This window comes from Meriones unguiculatus, chromosome 9, assembly GCF_030254825.1.
Source record: "Meriones unguiculatus strain TT.TT164.6M chromosome 9, Bangor_MerUng_6.1, whole genome shotgun sequence".
Classification (NCBI taxonomy): Eukaryota; Metazoa; Chordata; class Mammalia; order Rodentia; family Muridae; genus Meriones; species Meriones unguiculatus.
The window spans coordinates 112,729,982-112,748,269 of NC_083357.1; the positions used below are offsets into that span (position 1 = coordinate 112,729,982).

The 18,288-nt window shown below is 38.1% G+C and overlaps 1 protein-coding gene and 1 long non-coding RNA gene across 4 annotated transcripts in view; both read left to right on the top strand.

Moving 5' to 3' along the window:
* Positions 1–18,288, top strand: part of Gpc5 (glypican 5) — a 1,404,356-nt gene that overhangs the window by 860,484 nt on the left and 525,584 nt on the right. The window lies entirely within an intron of this gene.
* LOC132656529 (uncharacterized) overlaps positions 14,826–18,288 on the top strand; it is a 107,337-nt gene continuing 103,874 nt past the window's right edge. For both annotated transcript variants that reach the window (XR_009594308.1, XR_009594307.1), the window contains exon 1: positions 14,826–14,899. This is a non-coding gene — a long non-coding RNA (uncharacterized LOC132656529). The remainder of the gene's footprint in view (positions 14,900–18,288) is intronic.

The window sequence follows — 18,288 nt, forward strand, 5'->3', positions numbered from 1 at the left end:
CTTAATTTGTCTTTGACTTCAATTTGCAAATATTTTGTTGAGAATCCTGTTTGTGATTCATGTTATTATTTGCTTCATAGAACTCATTTAGTATTGTTTATTCCCTTTTTGTGATGTTTTGGCATTAAATCCTCCTTAAGATTTTGGTAGTATTCAGCAGCGAATCACTCTAGTCCTGGGATTGTTTTGTATAGAAAGAAAGACTTTTAGTTGCTACCTCACTCGCATTGTTTGCAGTGTGTCTTTTTTATATTGCTTATATCTTCTGAAGCTAATTTTGGTGCATCATGGGATGCTTGCTGAGGAAAACATAGTTTACAGGCTTTTCAAGGCTAAGCATATCAGTGTTTACATAGCAAAGAGAGAATGGAAGGAGGCAGCAAAGTAGGAGTTGGGTGTGGAGATGGGGAAATTTTAAAATGCTCAAATTCAGACTCCTTTTCCCTTCTTTTAGTACTGTCATCTGCCTCTTTTACTCCACTTTCCTCTCCAGGCATGTTCAGGGTGGGATCCAGTAGGTACCCTAGCAGCCTGGACCACATATAATGTTTCTAAACATATGTCATGCTTACCCTGACTCTGGTGTTCCCCCACCTCTAATGTTTCTCCATCTCTTGATAGTTCAACTTCCCTTTTGCTTTTATTTTCTCTCTCTTAAAAATAATAATTTCACATATAAAACAAAATATGTGGTCCTCATCTCCTGACATTGGTAGTGTTCCACTCTTTAATAGTCACTCTTCCTCCTTTGTTTCTTTTTTTAAAAGTAGATTCCATGTATAAAATGAAATATGTATTATTTATCTTTCAGAGAATTGTGTTTTCAACATGTTTTTGGTTTCCAACTACTTTATTGCAGGATATGATTTTATTTTTCTTAATGGTGCAAATATATATATATGGGAAATATATATGGAAAACACACTCTATCCATTCTCTAGGCAATGAGCAACTAAGTCCATCCTAAGCTTACCTACGACGCTTATCATTACAAGATGACAAGATTATATTGCAATTTAGCAAAAGACATACATGATAAAAAGATTTCCAACATTGTGCTGCTTAGAAAGAAACTGTTAGACTCCTGCAAAGTCAAGACTTAGCTAAACCTTTCTATTCTAATAACTACTGAATCAATACAGAGCTTGGAGAAACAATATGAGGGAAAATGATGTAACAGAAACAGCAAAGAAAGAAGTAAAATTATCCTTATTTGCAAAAGCTCTGAGCCTATTCTCAAAATACTCTGAAATCTCCTCTGTGAAAGATTCTTAGCTCTAATACACAATTTCAGCAAAGTAGGAGATGCTAAAATAATTATGAAAACTAAAAAACATTTTAATAAGCAGGAAATTATCTAAACCAGCTGTCAAGGATATGAACTACAGCAATGACTGGGCAGGAAAGATATCCTCAATGCTGCAATAGGAATATTTCTATTTTTGGAATAACCAATACTCATCTAATTGGACTTAGGGCCAGTTCAATAGGAGATAATTCATACCTGCATACCTAGCCAACTACCTGAGAGGTTGGAGAGGTCATAGACCCTATAAGAGAACCGACTACTGTCATTTTTCTAAACTAATATACCTTCTAATTGTTTTCTAAATACCTATCCTGGTATCCTGGTATTCTAAAAACCTATCCTGGGGGGAGTCAAGATGGTGGCGCCGGGAGAGCACTGTGTCTGAGAAGCGGGACAGCACTCTCCGTGCAGCAACCAGGAGACTGAACTCTGGACCCTAAAACTGCAGCAATTGTGTTTCCCAGGTGAGGGGAGGCTCCCAAGGCATGGGAATTGGTCGGTTCCACTCTCGGCTGCCCAACCAGAACCCAGTAGAAATCCCGGGTAACCCGGGCTTTGGGTCTCCAGGCTGGAGCCACAAGTTTGCATGTCCCGATCACTTTCCCAGTCTGATCGGTGGGCAAAAGGGTGCCTGAAACTGGGAGTCCAAGTCATAAGAAAACCTCACAGGGAAGCAAAGTTGCGAGTCTGATCACGGGTCACCCAGTCTTTCCTTGGAAGGTCTCACAGACCTTGGGTATACACAGGTTACAGCAGCTCATCACTAAATTTACATCAAGAAACCCAGAAGGAGAGCAGCTGTCTCTAGGACTTCTCCCAGTGAGAGGAGAGCCCTCTTGACTAATCAGGATCACAGTTACCACCCAGGTCTCTATGCCTGAGGTGAGCTGTAGCAACTCCTGAAAAACACCAGCCATCCAGTGACTATACCCAAAAAGCTGAGAAGGCTTCCTTCAGGAAAAAACATCTTCCTGCCGAAGGGATTCTCTCCACTACAAGAGTCCTGGAACAACCAGAAACTAAGTTCAAACACCTAAGATAGCCCAATGGGTAGAGGACAGCATAAAAGTACAACCAACAAACGCCAGAGCAAAATGGCATCTCCAGAACCCAGTTATCCAGGGGCAAATAGCCCTAGACACCCCAGCATAATTGAAATTCAAGGAGATGACCTAACATCTATGCTCATGAAGAAGATAACAGAGGAAACAAATAAAATACGAAAAGAAATAGAGGAAGCTGCAGCCAAACAGTCTGTGGCCTTTAGAGAGGAAATGCTTAAATCACTGAATGAAATAAAAGAAGCAGTGGATTGTTCAAACAAACAGCTGAAGGAATTGATGGAAAAACATGAAAATACAGTCAGACAGGTGAAGGAAACCAACAAAATAGCTCAAGACCTGAAGATAGAATTGGAAAAATTAAAAAAAAAAAAAACACAAATGGAAGAAATTGTGGAGAGAAAGAACTTAGGGAAGAAAGCAGGAACTACAGAGGTTAGCATAACCAATAGGCTACAAGAAATGGAAGAAAGAATCTCAGGTGTGGAAGATACAATGGAAGAAATAGATGTATCTGTCAAAGAAAATGTTAAATCTAAAAAAATTCCTGACACAGACTGTCCAAGAAATTCAAGACAACATAAAAAGACAAAACCTAAGAATAATAGGAATAGAGGAAAAAGAAGATTCCCTGCACCAAGGCCCAGAAAATATCTTCAACAAAATCACTGAAGAAAAATCCCCAACTTAAAAGAGAGGTGAATAAGAATACAAGAGGGCTATAGAACAACCAATAAATTAGACCAGAAAAGAAAATCCTCCCGCCACATTATAATCAAAACAGTAAGTATACAGAACAAAGAAAAAAATACTAAAAGGTACAAAAGAAAAAGGCCAAGTAACATATAATGGCAAACCCATTAGAATCACACCTGACTTTTCAACAGAAGACTATGAAAGCCAGAAGGGCCTGGATGGATATCATGCAGACCCTAAGAGAACACAGATGTCAGCCCAGGCTACTATACCCCGCAAAACTCTCAGTCCTCATAGACGGAGAAAACAAGATATTCAATGACAAAAAAAACAAATTTCAACAATACCTACAAACAAATCCAGCATTACAGAAGATACTAGAAGGGAAAATACAACCCAAGAAAACTAGCTACATCCAAGAAAACACAGGAAATAAATAACCCCACTACAGTAAAACAAAAAGCAACCAAGCACACAACCGTATGACTACAGCCAACATCAAAGTTAAAGGATTTAACAGCCACTGGTCATTAATCTCTCTCAATATCAATGGACTTAATTCTCCAATAAAAAGACACAGACTAACAGAATGGATGTGTAAACAAAACCCATCAATCTGTTGTATACAAGAAACACACCTAAGTCACAAAGATAGACATTACCTGAGGGTAAAGGGATGGAAAATGGCTTTCCAAGCAAATGGATGCAAGAAGCAAGCAGGGGTAGCCATTCTAATATCTGATAAAATAGACTTTCAACCAAAATTAATCAAAAGAGATGGGGAAGGACACATCATACTCATCAAGGGAAAATTCCACCAGGAAGACATCACAATCCGGAACATCTATGCCCCAAATACAAGGGCACCCACATTTGTGAAAGAAACATTGATAAAACTTAAACCACACATAGATCCCCACACACTAATAGTGGGAGACTTCAATACCCCACTCTCAACAAAGGACAGGTCAACTAAACAGAAATTAAACAAAGAAACAATATCTCTAACAGAGGTCATGAATCAAATGGACCTAACAGACATTTACAGAACCTTACACCCAAACACAAAAGAATTTACCTTCTTCTCAGCACCTCATGGAACCTTCTCCAAAATAGACCACATAGTTGGTCACAAAGCAAGCCTCAACAGATACAAGAAGATTGAAATAATCCCTTGTATCCTGTCTGATCACCATGGAATAAAGCTGGACCTCAATAACAACAGAAATAGCAAAAAGCCTACACAGACATGGAAACTGAACAACTTGCTACTAAAAGACAGCTGGGTCAGGAAAGAAAGAAAGAAAGAAATTAAAATCTTCCTAGAACTCAATGAAAATGAAGACACAACATACCCAAACTTGTGGGACACAATGAAGGCAGTGCTAAGAGGAAAGTTCATAGCACCAAGTGCCTTCAAGAAGAAATTTGAGACAGCACATTCAAGCAACTTAATGGCTCACTTAAAAACCCTAGAAAAAGAAGAAGCAGACACACCAAAAGGGAGTAGACAGCTGGAAATAATCAAACTCAGGGCTGAAATCAATCAATTAGAAACAAATAAAACAACTCAAAGAATCAATGAAACCAAGAGCTGGTTCTTTGAGAAAATCCATAAGATTGACAAACCCTTAGCCAAGTTAACTAAAAGGCAGCGAGACACCATCCAAATAAACAAAATCAGAAATGAAAAGGGGGACATAACTACAGACACTGAGGAAATTCAAACAATAATTAGGACTTATTTCAAAAGCCTATACGCAACAAAATTTGAAAATTTAAATGAAATGGACAATTTTCTTGATCGATTCCACTTACCAAAGCTAAATCAGGACCAGGTAAATCAATTAAACAGTCCTATATCCCCCAAGGAAATAGAAGCAGTCATTGAAAGTCTCCCATCTAAAAAATGCCCAGGACCTGATGGTTTCAGTGCAGAATTCTACCAGACATCCAAAAAAGAATTAACTCCAGTTCTCTTCAAACTATTCCACAAATTGAAACAGAACGAACATTACCAAATTCATTCTATGAAGCCATAGTCACCTTGGTACCTAAACCTCACAAAGACCCAACAAAAAAAGAGAACTTCAGGCCAATCTCCCTTATGAACATTGATGCAAAAATACTCAACAAAATACTTGCAAACCGAATACAAGAACACATCAAATATATCATCCACCATGACCAAGTAGGCTTCATCCCAGGTATGCAGGGGTGGTTCAATATACGGAAATCCATCAATGTGATCCACCATATTAACAAAGTGAAAGAAAAAAAAAACACATGATAATCTCCCTAGATGCTGAAAAAGCATTTGACAAAATCCAACATCCATTCATGTTTAAAGTATTGGAGAGATCAGGGATACAAGGCACATATCTAAACATAGTAAAGGCGATATACAGCAAACCTATAGCCAACATCAAACTGAATGGAGAGAAACTTAAAGCAATCCCACTGAAATCATGGACAAGATAAGGCTGCCCACTCTCTCCACATCTCTTCAACATAGTTCTGGAAGTCCTTGCTAGAGCAATAAGACAGTTGAAGGAGATCAAGGGGATACAAATTGAAAAGGAAGAAGTCAAATTATCACTATTTGCAGATGATATGATAGTGTATGTGAGTGACCCCAAAAACTCTACCAGGGAACTCCTACAGCTGATAAACACCTTCAGCAAAGTGGCCGGATACAAAATTAACTCAAAAAAATCAGTAGCTGCCCTGTATACAAAAGACAAAAGGGCTGAGAAAGAAATTAGGGAAGCAAAACCCTTCACAAGAGCCACAAATGACATAAGGTACCTCAGAGTAACCCTAACCAAGGAAGTCAAACACTTGTATGAAAAAAATTTCAAGTCTCTGAAGAAAGAATTAGAAGTAGATATCAGAAGATGGAAAGATCTCCCATGCTCATGGGTTGGCAGGATTAACATAGTAAAAATGGCCATCTTACCAAAAGCAATCTACAGATTTAATGCGATTCCCATCAAATTACCAACACAATTCTTTACAGACCTGGAAAGAAAAATTCTCAACTTCGTATGAAATAACAAGAAACCCAGAATTGGTAAAACAATCCTCTACAATAAAATATCTTCCGGAGGTAGAAACATTTCAAGAGCCAAAAAGACACATGCAGCTAGATAGTGTGTTCTAAATATGCCATGCAAGCTACAGCCATGAAATTCTAGCATTATGCTTTCCTAAATAAGACCTGAAACATGTACCAATAGCACTGACCTGAATAAAGTTCTCAGTTATACGCCTGCACAGAGACCATCATCTTCTTCTTGAAAACAGTAGTTAAAATATAGGGTCTCTAACAAATAATGCTCTAAAAAGTGTATGCTCACATATAGAAGATGTAAACACAATTGTTCTTGTAACAAAAATCAGTTCAAAATGGATCAAATACCTTATCACAAAACCTAAATTGTTAGAGGAAAATGGGTCAAACACTTCAAAATAAACGAATCTCAAGTGACTTTCTAAATAGAATTCCAGAAGACTACACCTTAACTACTTTTGCCATCTTTCCCTCTCCCTCTTCCTCACTTACCACTCTCTCCCTCCCCTCTCTCCTTGCCTATCCCCACTACTGTCCCTTTCTCCTTATCTATCTATCTATCTATCTATCTATCTATCTATCTATCTATCTATAATCTATCTACCTATCTCCTTTCACCACTTTCTCTTCGCCTTCTTTCATGAATTTCATTGTAGCACTGTAAGCTAGATAGATTTTTTTTTGTCTAGAAGGAATAAAATTATCTCTTCTCACAACATATATATTCTTTATTAATTTTTTTATTTTTATATTTATTAATTAAACTTTATTCATTTTGTACCCCCCCATAAGCCCCTAGCTCCTCCCCTCCCAGTCCCACCCTCCCATCCCCTTCTTCATACATGCCCCTCCCCATGTACACTGATAGGGGAGGTCCTCCTCTCCTTCCTTCTGATCTTAGTCTATCAGATCTCATCAGGAGTGGCTGCAATGTCATCTTCTGTGGCCTGGTAAGGCTACTCCCCCTCAGGGGGAGGTGATCAAAGAGCAGGCCAATCAGATTATGTCAGAGGCAGTCCCTCTTCCCGTTACTGTGTAACCCACTTGGTAAACTGCCATGGTCTACATCTGTGCAAGGGTTCTAGGTTATCTCCATGCATGGTACTTGGTTGGAGTAAGAGTCTCTGGGAAGACCCCTGTGTTCAAATTTCTGTTCTGTTGCTCTCCTTGTTTTTAACTACAATCTGGACATTTTCACAGTTGTTTCTAAATGTTATGCATAATAGTTTAATAAATCCATTAAGTGAATAAGAATACCTATTGTATAATGATTTTATGGAAACAAAGGCAATGGATCAGCAGTATCTTTCCATAAGCTAAGTCACTCTGAAAGGGATGAAGTGAAGATTTGATCTCAACTCTATATGTCTAAATATGATTATTCTGCTACTTTGTTGAAATCTTTAAGGAAAATGGCAAAATTTTCTTCTCACTCAACTTCTCAGAACTTTTAGATCTGTCCTTGAGGTTTGTTTTTGTTTTTGTTTCCCTACTTACTTCACTAAGAAAAGGTGTCAGGTCCCCAGTGCAGGTACTTGTCTAGCCAGGCTTTGTAGCCAGGCAGTTATAGCCTTTTCAGACATGATGTTCTTCTGTTGTCAAACTGGCAACTGTGGCTGCCATATCCACTATAACCAAACTTGAGATTTGTCATCACCATTGCGGCATGCACTTTGAGTTTAAGTGTTCTTTTTGTCACTGCATTTGGAATATGAATATTTACCATATTTCATAGCAGGGGAAATCGTCTCTTTCCAAAGTCCTATTATGGAACTTCCAATAGCAAGATTTATTTTATTTCACTGCGAGTTTTGTCTCTTCCTTCTTCAAATAACTACTTTTTTGTTTCCAGCTGATGCAGGAGAACCAGATACTCAACTTCAACATGCAGTGCTGTTATTTAATTCAATTTCATTGTTTCATTATAAAAACAATCAAACAAATTTATCTCATTAAAACTTGCCATCCTAAGATATTTTCAACTCTTTTCTATCTTATGATGATATTCCATGTGCTTGAGTTACTATTTTATGCACCAGAAGTTATACCTGCCAAATTTAGAAAACTGTAAGTTACCATAAATATTTTAAAAAGAAAGAGGTCCCTGAAAATCAGCACACAGTCACAGAACTGTAAGCTTTGCATGAACGCAAGGAAAGTGAAGCTCTTGAAAAACACATGGAGATCCACATACTATTTGGGGATTACTGACACATTCCTGCCATCTCTGTTTGGAAAAAAATGGTGTATATGACTCTTCAGCTTCTTGTAGAACAAGCTTTTTCCCTGTGACACTCAGCATCTTCACTGTGTACCCAAACCATGTATCTCAAATCATTTTCTAATCTCTTTAATCAGGATCAGGTCTCATCTGCCCAATACAGAAAGTCTTCTGATTGTACTATGACACACTCATAATGTATCCTGTATGAATAAGCATTACCTAGCAGTGTGATTTTTCTTGAATAGGCAAATGTTTCTGTTCTGGTAATAGAAACATCTGGAAGACTGCAGAACGCAGATTTGCATCCCACTGGGATGTTTTCAAAAGGGAGGGAAACATATACCATAAAGGGGAGCCAGGTATAGGATCTAGGGTGACTGGGCAACTTTCTCAGTTCTAAGACACACTAAAGAGGTGAAATTTTAATCCAGAATAAATGAATATTAGGAAAAGAATTAGTCAGGACCAAGCCTGGCAACAAGAGAACAAGACTGAACCCATTACTAGAACCAGGTTATCATTTAAGGGATGTTTGTTTGAAAGTCACCACATACACAGTCTCAGACATACATGTGACAAAGTCCAGAGGCACATTTCTCCTTCACCGATGGGTTATACAGTGATGGCAAGCACACTTGCCTTAGGATGTCTGTTTCTACAAAGTCAGCTCTAGTTATATTAGTGTATAGATACATAGAAAGGAATAGCTGGGTTCCTCAGAAATTTCTTCTCTTCTAGTCCTTGATGGTTTACCGTGTGTTTATTATTTCATGTTGATTGTTAGAGCACTTTTTTTAAAAATACAAAGCAACAGGCTATACAGCAGCGACATGATGCTATTTGCCCCTTGACACTCCTTCTCATGTTTTTCTTCTGTGAATTTACATTGCAAGCTTCCAGGCATCTCCTGATTTGTCCCTTGAAAAGTTCACCCTCTAAGGTCATATTCCAAAGATTATGTCAGACCCGTGTGTCTACATTTTTGAGTGATGGTTCACAAGTATGTGGAGCCAAGAAGTTATGATTATTCTTCCTCTACTGTATCTCTAACTCTTATGAAGGATTAAATTAAAGTCGTATGAAGGATTGGTCATGTCAACACCTTTACACTAGACGTTGAAGCTACTCTTGAATGTAAGTTTAAGTGATACAGAAAAGACAAATGTGCATCCTTTTAAATGTTCTCTTTATTCACTGGCCTATTGCAAGCCCACAACTTACTATGGTCATAGTCTACTGCCATGGTAAGCCATAACTGAGTGAGAATATCAAGAGTGGAGGCCTCCATTAGGGTGTCTTACTTCAAATAGATAAGTTATGGATTGCCTGATGGTTCTTGACTTGGAAGAGGCTTTGGTGTGTTTCATTTCTTATTCCATGAAACCTGGCAAGTTCTGAGACTGTTACATTGTGGAAGTAAAGCTTTTCATCTGTTTCCTAGGCCCATGCCTATAACCCACACTCTCTGATAAATGAAACAGAGAATTAATGGAAAGGTTGAGCATATAATTAAATCCTTAGCAGCTCAGGAAGAATATCAGTCATCATTTGGGGAGGAGAGAACATGTGTAGCAAGGGATTCCTGCGGGAAGTTGCAGAATCTTCAGATGCTAAACCTCTGTAACTTTTATCCATTGGTCAATTGTGTGTTGTACAATCAACTCTTGTCTTTCTACATGAAACTCTTTCTTTCTACATGAAACTCTTGTTCCTCCATTCTTAATGTGGTTTACTTACTTTTCTAGCTCCCGTGGTAAGTTAACTGACCAAAGTAAGGAAGCATTTCTTTTGGCTCATAGTTTGAAGGGCACAGGCTGTCATAGTCAAAAGAAAGAGATTTATGTCACCTCACACATCAATAAACCAAATCTAGATAATCCCTCACTGGTAAAGCTATGAAGTATTTTTCCAAACAATGATTTCAAAATCCCGTCAAGTTGTCAATTTCCATTACAGTCATGAACATACATAGTACTCAGCCCTGTTTATAGTATGACTTACACACGAAACCATTTATTGCAATCTCGTCTTCATTTACCTCATCCACTTTTCACAGTTTCCATGCACAGTGCAATTCTGTGTATAAACATTTTTAAAAATTAGAGTTTGTTGTTTAATGATGAATGGAGACTGAAATTATTCTTAGCTCCTAGCTCGGTGGATATAAAACCAAAAGCTTTTCAGAAAATTTTAGTCCTCTTTATTAAATTACTTACCTATTTTCTCAAAGAAAGCTGAAACTAGAGAGTAAATCTCTAAACTGAAACACCTCTTGAAGAATACGGAGCACCAGGTTTGGGTGTGGAACCTCAATGAGAGAAGAACTCATAATATTCTGTCAGAGAACTCCAGATCATTCTAAGCTGGTTCTACCTTGGTTTCACCATGGGCTTCCTTTCTCTTCTTCCTTTCACAACATCTCATCATTGATTTTCCAACTTTGTTGATTCTAAATAAAAATACCATGCGCTTCTTTTCATATTTCATACTGCAAGTTGAGTTAAATCATAACTAACTTCTACTGTTACCGTCATTTAAATTTCCCCGTACTCAATTTAACAAGAAAATGTCTGAATAAATGTTTTAGTTCTCTAATAAGAAGATGTCACATGTCAAATCCTTAATTACTGGTGTATTATCTATTTGGTCTTCAATGAAATATTAGTACATGATTCCAACAATAATCCAGTCTTTCCTCTCAATCCTCAATCTTTTAGTTCACATTAGTGTAGCCTGAGTTCAGTGAAGCAGAATACATAATAGAAATATATTTTGAAGCATAATTGTAATAAAATGCCTCCAATTTACATCTCAGAATGAATAATGTCTGCAAATCTGAGCTGTTGTGTCTTATCTGAGACCTTTCTTTGTTCTTTGATCCTTTGCCCCATGATGAGAAGTTGATAAATCATGAAATTTAAAGTCTCAACAAAGTGAAGGCTAAATTGAAAAATAGTTTCCTAAGCTTCTGTATTTGCCATTAAGTTATTTGTTAGGCAAAATAGCAGCAACTGAGATATTTGGTTGGAATATGAGCATACTTAGAGAACTAGTCATGTTGAAAACTAACAGTGTTTCTAATAGCCTGACTGAACTGATTTGCCCTCTATTAGCCCAGGTGTAAATATTTAGACACCTTGTTACAAAATAAGCACAAAGATGAATAAAATCTGTATCAGGTTTTTTTCTCTGAATACCGAAGCAAACATTCATTTTCGTTTAATTTTTAATTTTATGTGAGAAGGACCAAAGGCTACTTACCCAAAAATGTGTCTAACTTGTCCTACTCAGAGCCTTGAAACTTTTATTAGAAATGAGTGTCTTATATATTTACTCAGTAACAAAAAGAAGGTAAATTAGAGCAATGAATCAAATTCTGATGCCTAAACAAAGTGAGAGGCCACTATACTTTTCTGTACTGCATGAAAAACTTATATATATATATATATATATACACTATGTAATTAGAGAGGTACTGTAAATTCCCTTTTTATAGTACTAAAAGTCTTTTTAAAAGGTTTTTAAGGTACACTTTATTTATTTGTGTATATATGGAAAACATAACCCATGACACCCAAGCGGAGGTCAGGGAAAATTAGAAGTTTTCTTCTATGAGGGCCTCTGATACTGAACTTGTGCTGAAGTCATTTTTTTTTCTAATTTTTTTTTCTAAATAATTAAGTCTCAGCATCTGCATTGATAGTCTGCAGGGCAGAGCCTTTCAGAGGTCGTCTGTGTCAGGCTCCTGACTTGTTCCCTCTTTTCTCCTTCTTCTGATGTCCATCCTCTTTGCCTTTCTGGATAGCAATTGAGAGTCCTCCCTCTTGATTAGTTTCTTTAGGTGTACAGATTTTAGTAGGTTTATCCTATATTATATGTCTATATGAGTGAGTATATACCATGTGAGTCTTTCTGCTTCTGGGATACCTCACTCAGGATGATCTTTTCCAGATCTCACCATTTACCTGCAAATTTCATGATTTCCTTGTTTTTTTTGTTTTTTTTGTTTTTTTTTTTTTATTGCCAAGTAATATTCCATTGTGTAGATGTACCACAATTTCTGTATCCATTCCTCCACTGAGGGGCATCTGGGCTGTTTCCAGTTTCTGACTATTACAAATAGGGCAGAGTGCAGGGAATCTTAGGAAAGAAGTAGGAAAGAGTAAGATCTGGAGAAGACAGGAACTCCACAAGGAGAGTAACAGAACCAAAAAATCTGAGCACAGGGTTCTTTCCTGAGACTGATATTCCAACCAAGGACTATGCATGGAGATAACCTAAGAACCCTGCACAGATGAAGCCCATGGCAGTTCAGTATCCAAGTAGGTTCCATAGTAATAGGAAAAGGGACTCTCTCTGACATGAACTGATTGGCCTGTTCTTTAATTACCTCCCCCTGAGGGGGAAGCAGCATTACCAGGCCACAGAAGAAGACAATGCAGCCACTCCTGATGAGGCATAATTGACTAGGATCAGAAGGAAGGAAAAGAAGTCCTCCCCTATCAGTGGACTTGGGGAGAGGCATGCATGCAGAGGGTGGAGGAAGGGAGGGGTTGGGATGGGAAGATGGAGGGAACCACAGGGGTGATACAAAGTGAATAAAGTGTAATTAATAAAGAATTAAAAAATAATTAATATATTTATTTATTCACTTTACATCCTGATTGAAGTCTCCTTCCTCCTCTCTTCCTGGTCTCACCCTCTTTCCCTCTTCCTGTATTCCCCCCTTCCCTAGTCTTCTGAGAGGCTCCACCTAGCAGCTTATTAAAACAGCTTATAAAAACAGCTTATTGCTGAGACTCACAACCAAACATTGGGCAATGCATAGGGAGCCTTGCGGAAAAGTAGAAAGAAGTATAGAAGGACCTGGAGGGGACAGGATCTCCAAAAGAAGACTGACAGAACCAACTAGCCAGGGCTCAGAGGGCCTTGAGGAGACTAAAGAACCAAGAACCATGCATAGACTGGACCTAGGCCCCCCACACAAATGTAGCAGATGGACAGCTCAAGCTTCATGTGGGTGTCCTAGTAAGGGGAAGAGGGGGCTATGTCTGACATGGATTCCTTTGCCTGCTTTCTGGTCACTTTCCTCTGGCAGGGCTTCCTCACCAGGCCACAGGGAAGAGGATGCCCTGAGTCCTAATGTGACTATGAGCTGCGTGAGGAGGGGATAGGGCTCCCCTTATCTGAGGAATTTGACCTGAAGTAATTCTTAGCAGTAAGTGCCTTAACCTGCTGAGTCATGTTGCTGGCCCTACAGGGTATTAGAATATTTTTCTACAATACTTCCTGACATTGCCCATACCCTATATGCTGTCTTCAAACATTCTGTAATGAGTCCTTCTGTGACATTAACTTCTAATTCTATCAGCTTTTTGATTAACATGTCTCTTGAAGATTTGATTGCATATTTCTATTCCTTTTTTTTTTTTTTTTGTGAAACAGAATACAACTGAATGTTGTTTCCAATTTTTACTGAGACTAGGATAAAGAAAACAGGGCTGTCAGACTGAAACTTCTGCAGTATTTTTCTTTTCTCCATTCTGAATCCCTAACGTGGATTTTATCAATGAGACTTAATAATGATTAACAGGAAATTCCATTAATTGCAAGGGTTTTAAGGTCATCAGGTCATTTAATACTGGTGTATGCTGGGACATATTGCTTATGTAACTATGTTAAGCTTTAACTATTCTGACCATAAATGAGAGCTATGGAAGTAAGTACTTAATAGGAAGACTGTGGAAACTGGCCTTAAATGCAGAGTAGGTAAATGCTAATGATTCTCACTTCTCACACTTAATATAGATTAAATATTGTGATTATAGTCTTCAACATTTTACGATTTTAATTTATTTTGAAATAAATTATAAATAGAAAATAATGTAAAATTCAGTGTTCAAGTAATAAGAAAAAACGATACGAAAAAGCACTCATCTGGGTGGCAACCAGATCTTAGGGTTAAGAATTTAGTGCTTGTATAGACAGCTGATTTTTATCCCAACAAGCCGCTTTTTATTCCAAAAGCATACCTACTCTCAGTCATATACTCAAATATTTCCTCTAGTGAGTCTGTTTAAACCTAATGTATTGTTTGCCACAGACATGCACAAAAACGCCCATGCACTTCACCTTTCTATAGCACTTAGCAAAAATTATATTTTGTCTGTCCTTCTATATAATATAGTACATATCTATATTTGAAATTTTCATGATATTACTTATTTATATAATACATAAACCAAGATGAGCATAGGAGGTGTACCACAGATACTTGGATTCTTCTCTTGTTTTATCAAGATTTCTAGTTTACCTTACTTTGCACTAATGGGAAAGCGATGTTCCCAACCTCCTTTCTGACCTATCCGAAAGTATTGACTGTTGCAACACCTGTTAGACACTTAGTGCCAAGTGATCTTGGGTAATCCGTTAGACTGATAAGTCTGTGCCTTTACCCAGAAGCCCAGCAGAACTGGAAATTGCTAACGAGAGTATGGAAGACAAAGTGAAGTTGAGCTGCCCGGTGTTAGCGGCAAGTATGGAATGCTTTCTCTGTGATGTTGTGGCCGTACCAACATTATCACCTTCACTTTACATTTACTTTCCTTCCTCTGAAATAGGCGTGAAATGGCTTCATGGTAGCTTACTACTTTATTTTCAGACAAACACCAATTTAACAAACTTTCAAACTCTCCTGCTTTTGACTAAATCTGACTAGCTAGCCTGCCACATGCAGCTGCGAGGAAACCATCAAATAGACTGAAACAATGTGTTCTTTGGATATCTCATTTAGTTGTGTGTCTTGTGAATTGCATTAATTCTAATTCAGCTAATTGAATGTATAGTTTGAGAATTGTTAGTTTATAATTCAGGTTTTTTGACAGTTGTGTTCCCATAGTTTCAAGAATCAGATAATTTTGTGTATGTGGAAAAATGAACAATGTTGTAAGTAGCTACAAAAGAAGTAAAAGGTGAGAACCACAGGTGAGACTGTCCGCTAACCTTTATACACTCACATGTATGATTTAGCAATCACAAATATGCATACAGACAGACATACACACACGAACACGCACACACACACACCCTAAACCACGCCTACAGAGAGAAGTACAGATGAGGAAACGTTGAAATGATGATGTGCTTCCTCGTTCATCGACTCCTCTAACTCTATAACAGAAATGCTACAGTTAATTTCGTTAAAATGTTGCAATCCTCAAAGAGCCTTAATTCTCTTCCCTAAGTAAAATGAGTGATTACAAACTGAGATAAGGTAACTGCAAACAGCCTGTGGAGTTTTAGTATCAAGGATCTATATAGAACTTTTAAAATAAGTTTAGAAATGACCAAAATTCAATATAAAAGTGAAAAATGTCTAACTAGGTATTTCACAGCAGTAGAACTCAGATGATCAATCAGAGTTTAATGATATTCAGAAACATTGACAATGAACATGTTAGGGAAGAAAGCCATAGGACCATGTCAGTCCCAACCTGCCGCATTGCTGGAGTGTCCTGGCAGAAAGAAGCGCTGCAATGCAGACCTCCCCTGTAATATATTATAGCACACATGCATATTTGAAAAACATGAAAATGGTGTGGCTTTACATTTTAAAGAGTCAGATTTGGGATATTTATTCACTTTCAAACCTAGAAATATTTGGTCTATATTCAAGAGCAATGCTCTCTATGCAAACATTAATTTATGCAGTACCATCGGTTGTATTATTCTTCTTAATAACAAATTCCTAGAAACAAGTGAAATGTAATGGCAGACACAATAACAATTTATCTTGACAATGTCGCATTAAGTGGAAATGCATGTTTCTCAAGTTTATATTGAGGAGAGTTTGTTTTGTTTTGTTTTAAGACGTAAGAGACTTTTCAACTTTAAAGCCTGCAGGACTGTGGAGATTTCCGATGAGAGTGTGAGCACCTGGGGTTTTATGTGAGCTTGGGAGATCTGAATCAAGTTGTCAGGTTTGTCCAGCAAATGCTTTTACCCACTGAACCATTTCCCCAGCCTGTGAGTTATTTTTCTCAAGGTAAATGACAAACAAACAAACCAACAAAAACATTTAAAGCTGTATAAATGTCATTTGAATCTTTAATATTGATCCTCCTTTCTGAGTAGTGGAGGGGAAGGGGGGGGAAGAGGGGAGAAGAGGAAGGAATGGCGGGGCCGGGAGGAGATGAGGTAGGGGGCTACAAACGGGAGGGAAAGTGAATAAATTATAAAAAATAAATTTTAATTTAAAAAAGAATCCTTAATATTGAAATTGTCAAAAACAAAAGTCCTATTTCTCCTCTGTGAGAGAATAAGAGACAGTTTATTATGGGAGCAGATCTGAGTGGCCGTGGCCTAGGAGATATGGAGCGAGGTCACCCCAGGTTCCATGTGTCCGCGTGCAACCAATCTCATGAAGTTTAACAGGAGCAAGAACAGGCAGTCCTAAATGACATTCCTCGTAGGTGGAATTGTAAACATCACTAAGGTTACACAAGATGAAGTCCGTCAGTGCTGGTGACCTGCTAAGGTAACAAATTAAACTTATTTTTAACCCATTAATCAGTGTTTTCGATCTGACGTAGTAAAAGTCAAGGAACAGGATCTGAGGGGACTAAAGCAGGTCTGAGCGAAGGTGTAAAAGGGCTGTGGTCCGAGCGAAGGTGTAACAGGGCTGTGGTCCGAGCGAAGGTGTAACAGGGCTGTGGTCCGAGCGAAGGTGTAGCAGGGCTGTGGTCCGAGCGAAGGTGTAGCAGGGCTGTGGGCCTGTAACACTCCAACCTGGACACATCGCTGGAGTTTTCATCACTCAGTCCACCTTGCAGACATAGATTCTCTCCCCTCCCGAGTAACGCCTTAGGACAGTACTCTCCAGGCAGACTCGCTCAGTCCTGTCCTCTCTCATGGGCTGGAGAAAGACGGCCCTGAGTTGCCTCTCCTTGATGCGCACAGAGCTCTGTGTCCCTCTGAGGCACATTCTATCCAGTTAAATCTCCTGGTTCCCCCATGTTTTCTCTGATCTCTGCTTTCTGTCGTTATTTACTGAAAGTTCCTCCTGTCTTGTCTTCAATGGCTTCACTTCCCTGGTTATTTCAGTCTTCATCTGAAGGCCAGGTTAGGCATGCTGACCTCCACATTGCTTTTCCTCCAGACACAGCAGCCATCCATCCTGGGTCTATTACAGGATTTATCATCAAGATAAATTGAATCTCAAGTATTGAATCTCATGACCCTGTCTCATGGTCCATAGTCCTACTGGATCAATGACCTCACTGTCTCATGGTCCATAGTCCTACTGGATCAAGCCACCTTTTTACTGTGAGTCGTATTCATGTACTATTTTTCTGACTGACTCAGAATTTCATCATAACCAGTGCCTGAATACACCAACACCCTCATTCTTCCCTGACATCACACCTGTTTGGCAAACTAATCAGCTCTGGTTTTTAACTATATTTTAAAATTAGTTTATGATTAATGTTTTCATTGCAGTGCTTTTCATTCAAACTTTGTTTATATTATTTGTCAACGCTCCCTTCCCCCACATCCTCCTGCCATCCCATTCCTTTCTCCATTGTCCTCTCTCTACCCTCTAAATCCTCTGCTCTGACTTTAAAATCTCTTCTCTCATGCTCTTCTTTCTCTTTCATGACCTACACAACTGTCATACATACATACATACATACATACATACATATATACACATATATGTTAAAATCTAGGTTCTGCTTGAAATAAAATATCCAGTACTTATCTTTTTAAATTGTCTGGCTCATTTTATTTAAAATAGTAATTTCTAGTTGTATAAATTTGACAGCAAATATCATGGTTTGAGCTTTCTTTGAGACTGAATTAATTCAAATGGAATTGCATGAAATTAAAGTTTCTGCGCATTAAAGGAAACAATCAATAAAAGAAC